Consider the following 9,729-nt stretch of genomic DNA (forward strand, 5'->3'; position numbering starts at 1 on the left):
AGTCAGCAGGAAGAAACTCAATCACAGATGAAAATGATTTTGTCTCACCATTCTTCTGTGCAGTTTTCTCGGGGGAAACAGGAGACATTTGGCTATGAGACATTAATTGAACAGAATGTACTTTAACTGTTCCCTTTCATATCTGGGGTTGTGTGGCTGGCTCACTGGTTTCAATCAAGAAAAGAGCAATGACTTATGCATTTAATGATCTTACTGGACATAACTGCCTTTCATACAGATTTGTAAGGCAGATGCTCCCCTCTCCCGTCTCAGTTGGCTTTATTTTAAAAACAGTATGCATTGTGTTTCTTTCATTTAACTAAGTGATAGATGTGATTGTAGATTCTTTTTTTAAATATGAATAAAGAGTATAAGATAAGCTTAGAGCATGTGTTGCACCAGAAAGTAAGAAAATGCTAAAAATATAATGGAACATATCAGAAGGGCACAGAATTTAGCTTGAAGGGGCCACTGGACAAATCTGAGAGACTTTGAGCATCAAAATACATAATTATAGTAATGGATTATAACCTATTGAATAAAATAAAAATCCATGAGTCCATACTGATATAAATAGATAAATAGGAGAGAAGAGAAAGCACTTTCTTCCAGTAGAATGCCAATAAATATACAGGTAATGACAGAATTAGAAAATCATCAATGAATGCTAAAACTTTTTGAATGAACATTTGATAAAGTGTAGAAGATTTATATAATCTCAAAATAGCTCTCATAAGATACTTGTTCTTTTTTTAAAAAAAGGGGGGAGTAAAGAGAAATAAAAATAAACCATAAGCCAGTGACCAAGAGAGGACCATTATTAATGGTTTAACTAGTGCCTTGACTGTAATTTCTATGCATTATAATGTTTTGATTTTCTTATAAAAATGATGCCTTTTTGTAACCTGCTTTTCTCATATAAAAATATATTATGGTCTTATTTATTTGTATTTCAATATTCCCTGGCACATAGTAGGCATGTAGTAAATATTTATTGAATGAGTGGAATTTGCAAGAATTTTTAAAGCAAGATTGAGATGCACATTCTTGAAACTAAAGTTTTCTGCATTCCCATGACTATTTCCTTAGGATTCATTCCTGGAAGAGGAATAGTGAGGTAAAGAATCTTTAAAACCCTGAGACCTTTGCTACATGGAACTAAATTGCCCTCTAGAAAAATTTTTCTACTTTATTTCCCACCAGTGGTATATTAAACACATGCCTTTTACTATAGTTTTAAGGAGGAAGATGGAGATGGATGTGTGTGAAACACCCAGAGTAGGACCTGACAGTCATCAGTCAGAAAATAACAGTCATTCCAGTCCTCTTCTCTCTGTGTGTAGGTTAGCTTTTGTCAGGACCAAAAAGTGGAGATCATGAACAGTTTTCCAAAGCCTTGTCTTCTGATGGCGTTTCGGTTAATGCAGAAAGCTCCAGGTGGGGACAGAGTCTGATTTTAGTTGAGCCAGTCATATACCATACTCTTTTGGAAAGCCCTATCACCTGCCCTAGGCCTGGAGCCTGCTATGTCAAGGTCAATGATGAAGAGGAAAACCTGGTTCCTGGTTGTGATGGGCTAGCATTGAGCACCACTGTTATCAACACAGGACCTCCAAGAGGGCCTCCTTCCTTTGGTCTTGGATGCTGGGTACTGAACACACTTGAACCAGCACCCAGTGCTATTCTCAGAGGTTGACAGGGCAAGATGCAGGATAGGTCCACACTCCACAGGTAGCTGAGCACTTTGCCTTCTTATTCTGCCTGGTGCCCATGGCAACCCTGACCGGCTGACTTAAGCCTCCAGCTCGTTAGAGCAGGCGGGTATTAGCTCCTGATCCGTACAGTATACAGATTATTAGGAGAATCAAGAAGAGAATATTCAGAGATGTACCTTTGCATTCAAAAGATGAAAAATCGGTAAATTACACTATGATTTGGATTTACTTATATTTTCCCCTTTGGCTTCCACTGGCTCATATGTTCTCAAGTGATGACAGTTGGGCTGATTGAGAGCCGTTAGTCAAATCCAGTAATAGTATTAATCTGTGGTTGGAAATGACTGTTACAGTGAGTGCCAGGCTATTCAGTTGTGGTTTTTCTTCCAGCTTCCAATCATGCCAGGCTTCCAGCGGGAGGAATAGAGGCTGTGGTAAAGGAAACCGTTGATAAACGAAAGAAACCAGAAACTGTCACTACCCATAACAACGAAACAACAACAACAGAAAAAAAAAATTACAGAAAAGGAAGAGTGACAAAGGAAATTATACAAAGCGGTTTAAGCCTGCACAGTCTGATGTGATCGTTAGGGATGAGGCTAGTATGGTGGTGCCTCAGGCACTGACTGCAATTTTCCAGTGAGAACAGGAAGGATTTAAGTACCAAACCTGGCTCTCCAGTAATACTGCTGAGCAAGAAAACTTTTCCTAAGGGAAGAGAATGACTGAAGTTTCAATGAAGCTATTTTTGTCAGCATCCTGACATGCTCCTCAGACCACTAATACACATAGGAAGCTGAGGGTCTGGTCACCAAATTATGTCAAAAGAGTTTGCCCCATAATCCTCTTTACTGAATTTTCCAGAACAAACGCTCAGTAATGTTGCTGCCATTCATCAGTTATCAAGAAACGCATGTTGTAACTGAGAAGTGGTTAGCAATCAAGGTCTCCAATTTGCTGTTTTTATTTCAAGAACTTCAGACGGGCACAGCTTTCCTTGTGTGTTCACCAAAGTTCTGAGATATTTGTGTTATACTTTCAAAAGAAAAAAAAACTTCTAAGTAAATCTGTATTTGGTGAACTGAAAAATTACATGGATCTATAAAGGAACAAAGGACATAAGTTCCAGAGTCACATCAAGGAGAGTCTGAGCACAGCACACCTATTGCATTTCACTACTCCCCAGCAAGAAAGTAGCTATTTTAATCAGCTATTCTGCCATATTTCAGTGTTTCTAAGATTTGATTATTTGATTATTTCTAGAATCAGGAGGTAAATTACAATCAATCGGTAGCATCATAGATTGGATGAAATACAGTGGTTCTGCTTAAAAAGCAATAGTTAATAAATTTATGCATATCATTGTTAAGTCTAGGGGTCATTAAGACATTTTCAAGCACTGGCAGAGAAAACATTTAATTTGTGGACATTATTTATTATGATTTAGTATATAAGTGATGTTCCTTGGGGCATTCAGGGAATAGACTACAGAAACTGAGGCTCAGAGTTAGCATAGGCCTCGCGGGTCACAGCCAGTGGATGGCAGAGTGGGCCTGGGGTCTGTGCCCAGCCTGGAGGGTCTACACAGGGTGTGTTGTCCTGCCGCCTGTCAGAGCCCACACCTTACAAAACAGGACTCAGTGAGACAAACCCCACATTTGCTCTGAAGCGTCCTTCTATCTGGGCACTGGCAGAACTCCCATACAAGTGGGGAAAGGTACCAGGAAAGTTCAGCCTCAAATGTGTGGATCAGTTAAACATGAGACAGTACAACATTGTTCCGTGATGGGCCATGGCCGTGTTACTCAGCTGCTCCAGGTTCAGCCCTCAGACTCTTCCCTGGTATCAAGGCCTTTCTGCTTTCAGGTGCCAGGTTCATCTTTTGAAATAAACCATTTATTTTTTTTAAAATACTACTAATGCTAATAAAATAATAACACCAAAGATATACTAAATATATTTTGCTAAATTCAGGAAGAAGAGAGGTTCAGTCACCATATAAAATTTAGATGTCTTTTAGACTTCTTAGCCTGCCAAACCAAAGTAATCTAAAGTATGTATAAGTTATGTGCTAAAGCTATAAAATCTGCAAGTGTGTTTTATGAGCAAAGCATACAATGTGTATTACTATCAAATTATACCAGCATATTATTTGAAATACATTAAATACTTTCACCCATCATGCTTTGTAAGCTTTAAAGGGCTCTAGATTAATTAGCTGAGATGAACATATTACAAACTTTCAAATGGTCTAATTTATTTTGAGCCCCATTTTTTGTCTACTTTCCCAAAAGAAAAATCACCCAGTGTGTATACCATTAGATATACCGTTTATCGGCCCTTTGTAACCTAGTAGATATTAGACTTTTACAACTTGATGTTCGATCTTGACTTAACCTCTCTAAGCCTCTAAACTTCAGTTCCTCCTTTTAAAATAAGGAAAATGGTATTTACCTAACAGGATGTTGTCCGAATTAAATGATAGGATACATATGGAATAAAGCAGCCCCCACCTATAGGAGATGCTTGGTAAATTGCATCTGTTATCATTAATAGAAACATTTATTTGTCTAATGTCTAAAATCTAACCAGAGTAATTTCTGAATCCTGAAGCAGTTTTTGAATAAAATGTTCAGTTGCCATTGAAATCTTCAATTTAGTTAAGAAATATGTGAAACGTCATGTAGCCTGACAGCCCCCTGTGGCCACATAGTCTTTAGTATGTAAGAAATACTTGCCAAAGCTTTTCTTTAATTTCTATATATTCATCTTTCTCTAAGACCATAAGTTTATAGAGGTGGCAGCGCATGACTGGATTTTTATTTTTCATTTTTAACACTTTTTATTGAATTTTTCATCTTAAAAGTAATATGTTAGCAACATTTTAGAAAGTTTGATTTAGGAAAATACAAGAAGCAAAAAAAAAAAAAAAAGGATGAAAATTACCTGTAACCTTATAGATACAGAACAACATATATCTTAACATTTTCTTTATATCTTTTTTTGGGTCTTTTTGATATAGATTTTTATTTTTATATAATATTACTATAATTTATATTATATAAGCACATATTTAGTATATGTTTCATCTTTTTAATGTATATTTTTACCAAATGTAGTTATTACTTGTACATGTTTTTTTACCGAATGTTTCTGTGACTGACATAAAACCTTTTGCTCATGATGTTCTTCCCTTATAGTTGTAAAGCCAAATACATGGCAGATAGAGCTGTACCTCTCTAGAGAATGTGTAATGCAAACAGATCATAAATAGAATCACATGCCTTCAACCTCCTGATTCTTACAAATTTGTTTCATAAATAAATGAAGTACTTTATACTTGAGGCCAAAGATAGACCTTAATATTGGATTCGTAACATACATTTTTAAAATGTGTTCTGGTAGATTGCACTTAAACATATGATAGATTGCACTTCAGTTTATGGTAGATTGCATTTATATATGTGATAAAACAATATCAATAAAAAATCATGGTTAACAATAGTGATTCCAGCTCCTATACTTACCACATACATAACTTTGTCTGTTTAAGTTACAAAACTCTTCTGAGCCCCAGCTTCCTCATCTCTAAAATGAAAAAAGTAATGCCTATTTTTCAGGGTTGTTTGTAAGGATTAGAAAAAATATATCTTACCTATAGTTCTTATACTATTTCATTAAGTAAAATTATCTGGCTATGTTGGAAAATGAGAAGTAGAAATTCACAGACGTATTACCAGTGGTAAATAAGCATAAAAATGAAAGTACTCAAACTCACCACTAATCAGAGAAATACACATTCTGACAACAATTTATTAATGCATTCACAGAGAGGAAGTGTATTTCATTTACTACTGTATTCTTAGCATCCAGAACAGCAACTGACACTCAGTAAATATTCTCTGAAGGAAGGAATGAATGAATGAACGAAATATGTATCAAGCCTCAAGCAAGTCATTTAATCTCTCAGGACCTCAGTTTCTTCATCAGTAAAAGGAAAAGACCATATTTCAAGCTCAGTGGAAGGGGGAGAGGGTTGCTCTAACTAATTAGTTATACTGCCATAGGTACTGAATAAGGAAACACATTTTCCCCCATACTTGTCCTCTTCCTGACTACATCACCTTTCAAGTTTTCTGAGCCAGTGATCTTTGTAAATAGCACAGCAGAATATCGTTGGTAAATTAAATTCAGAGATTTGGTACAGAGATAGGGCCAAAATAACATCATTGAACTTTTTTTTTTTTTTTTTTTTTTTTTGCATATTTAGCCATAAGGAACCATGGAAAAGAAACCTGCGTGGGTAGGGAGTGATAGAAGGTAATTAAGCAAAAATGAATCACTTTGGAATGAGGGAGTATTCGTTGTATTTGCTACCTGATTGATGACATTACCTTTACTGAGCAGCTAATTTAACTTCTCAGCAGTTCTGCTTCATCACGTAGTTGATTATTTTTGTAGCACGCCTGTGGTATAGAGTGGTACAGAAGCTGTGATACCTGTTCTTTAACAGATGAGCAGAGGTTGCCTGCCTGCCTGCCTGCCTGCACTCAGTGATGTGTTAATCAGTTACAGAGCCAGCATGAGCCTGATCTTCTGTCCCCTGGTTTATCCTCCTTTCCATTACACGTGGCTAAGTGCTTCTGTCTTGTTCTAAGGCAGCCTTTCCGGGGGACACAGCCTTCCCCTGTTCTAGAAATAGCATTGTTACCTGACAGGCTGACGTGCCAGGATGACAGTTTTCATGTGTTTTCGGGAGCTAGCATTTAATCATTTTTTTTCCCAAGAGGAAGTAGCAGTAAATGGTGCACCAAAAATAACGCCTTAACAGCTAAATTCTGCTTAGTAGGTAGTTTCCCAAGGATGATCCAATGCAATGAGTCATCACCCTGAGTGCTTATTAGCACATTATTTCTCTTTTTTACTAACCCCCAGTGCTTTTGGGTACATGTTTTTTAACCTTTAGAGCCTTTCTGGGAGGTTCACAGTCTTCACACTATGCATATAAACCATCCCCCACAAGTCCCTTTTTTCCTTCTGCTCCTACTTTTCAAATGTAAGATAACCCATGATTTAAAAGAACAGCCAGGATTCTGACCCCAGACAGAAGAGTGACCGTTACTCCATTTGGTAGCAGCTCCATCTCATTCTCAGTAAAAATTAAAAATGTAGACTAATGTAAACAAATGTGTGGGACCTATACTGTTAAGAAAACTATAAAACCTGAGCGAGAGGTATAAAAGACTTACATAGATGTAGAGAATGTTTGACTATTAGAAAGATACTTCATTTTTCTGAATGGGAAAATTGAATATTGAAAGGATATAAGATTTTTGCAAATTAATTTATAGGTTTATGCAACTACCATCAGAAACCCAGTGGGATTTTCTAAAATGCATTTGGGAAGAGTTAAATTGGCGAAAATAGCCAAGAATTTTTTGCTTAAAAAGAAAAAGTTATAAAGGGAAACTCTACCACCAAGCACTAAAATGCATTATGCAGCTACAGTAATAAAAACAAATTGGTTCCAGCAGAAGAAATGACAGGCATTAATGAAACAGAGTAGAGAGCCCAGAATAAGGCCCCAGTTTAGGAAGTGATGTAATTTATCATAAATCACAAATCCTGGAGGACAGAATGGCTTGTTCCACACATGACGTAGGGTGACTGGTCAGCTTGTTGGGAGGTAAAAATGGTAATCTGATTAGATTCTCTATTCCTTACCACGAAGCAAATAACAGATGGTTTAAAGAGTTAAATATTAAAAATGAAACCATAAAAGGATAAAGAAACTGTGGAAAATATTGATGACCCGAGACTGGAAATAGACTTTCAAAGCATTAAAAAGTCACAAAGAAAAATCTGAATATATTTGATTATATAAAAAATGAAAACTTTTTCATCAAAAAATTAAAATAACGCAAAATTAAAAAGCATATGGTAATCTTGGAGAAAATGTTTGCAGTGAATATGACAAAGGCATCATTTCCTTAATGAATAAAGAGCTCTTAAAATTAATTGGGAAACCACTAGCACACCCCAGTGTAGTCTTCTACTTTCCTATCCCATTATGTATTTGTCAGAGTGCTAAATGGGTTTCATAAAGAGAACACAGTTCAGATGACACAAGAGAGTGAAAAAATTATTTTCCATTCACATATTCTTTGTTCAAAGGCAGTTTAAGGAAAGTACACATTATGCTATAAATACTTCAGGACAGTTTGTCCACATTGTCACTTCCATTTCCTAAAATGAAACCCTCATTGGCCCACAGGGAGAAAAAAGGCTGGCTTTGTTAACCAGCTTTATTTCAACAAGCACATCCATATGGTAAGAACTTCCTCTGATGAGTCATCCACAGTTGTCAAACACTAACTTTCCTTTGTTTGACCCATACCGAAATAAGGTCTGTGGAAGCAAAAAACGCAAGAGTCTGAATCATTTAATTGTGTTTTTTACATATCTGAGTTTGCATCCGTTACAAACCCAGTGTGTTCACCATGAAAAAATTACATTCTTCAAATATCACTGAAAATAAAAAAATCCCATTCAGATGGGTCTGTTCTGTGTAGATAGTCTGTGAAATTTCTAAGGAATGTTGTGGGCTTTGCTTCCTGTGCTAAATTGTTGAGTTATCACACATTATTGGATTCCACCCAAAATGTGCTGGATAGGAATATTATATTCATACAGGATACCAGTTGTCTTTACCATTCAGAAAGGGGAGAAAAAGTTAAAGGTTACCACTGCTTCTTGTCATAGGATATAAACTCTTAAGAGGGTAGGTGGAAATGTGTGTGCAAATAATTTTTTTAAAATGTGTCCTCGATTCTTTATAGAGGCTTGAGTCATATTCAGTCACAGCTTTGTTATGACTGCTAACCACTTTCTGTTTCTTTGTTCTTGTTCAACTAAGGACTATCCAGCCAGGATTCAGACCCTGCTCTGGGGTATGGTGCCACCCTTAGTTTGTTTGAAAGAGACGAGTTATGTAGAGATACCATCTTATCCATTTGTATATGAAAGAGAGAAAAGAATTGAAGTGATAGTGTGTGATTCCTTTTCTTCTATTTACTTTTCTCCATTTTCCAAATGTCTACATGCATGCATATATATATATATATATACATAATCAGCAAAATATTCTTAAAGTACCCACCCACCGTTAAAAATATAAATGCAATAAATAAGCCTTATAAAAACTTAAGCTGGCTTTCAGGTCAGTAAGGTTTTATCCTGAGAAAACAAATGTTAACTTTGGTTGATTGATTACTGCACTAATTTCTCAATACAGAGTCATATGGAGATAACATCACCGACATTCAAGGGCCAGCCCATATTTGTATGCTAAGCAGATTTTTTTTAAGGAAAAAATGAGACAATCAGCCTTCCACTGTTTGGAGTATTTTTAACCAATGATTGAATCCATTTTGAGGATATTTTTGGATCATTTGTAATAATACTCTGTGAGTGATACTTTGGTTCCTTTATGAGCAGAGTTACTTTAAAAAAAAAAAAGAAAGTAATAAGCCACTTCGACTAACAGACTATTTCAGAAAATGTCTAGTGATTGTTTTGCTGACTGATGGCAGGAGTCAGTATTGGACTGTTTGTAAGAGGAAGCTTGCATATGAGCATAGAGGTGAGCGTAAGTATATGCTCAAAGACGCACCCACGATAGAGTCCATAAACACTCCCTTTGACAAAAAATGTGTCAAGACACATTTCCTGGATTCCTAGATTAAAAATAAGAAGTGGCTTTGAAAGCCACATTTTATTATCATAATATGTGTAACATTTGCTCTTGGATCTTGGAGTATGTTGCCATTAGATAGGCTTGCTTTTATGTTTTCTAACTTTTATTCCTTGTGTATTGGTTTAATGTCAGTCTATCAGAGAGAGAAAACTGGACTCACTCGGGTCACCTTGATTCACGTGGCTAATTTCTGTTATGTGGTATATGTTGCTGATTAATCTCAGCATTCTCTTCCACTACACCAGATAGCACTTCAGA

Source organism: Hipposideros armiger, unplaced genomic scaffold (assembly GCF_001890085.2).
Source record: "Hipposideros armiger isolate ML-2016 unplaced genomic scaffold, ASM189008v1 scaffold_737, whole genome shotgun sequence".
NCBI lineage: Eukaryota > Metazoa > Chordata > Mammalia > Chiroptera > Hipposideridae > Hipposideros > Hipposideros armiger.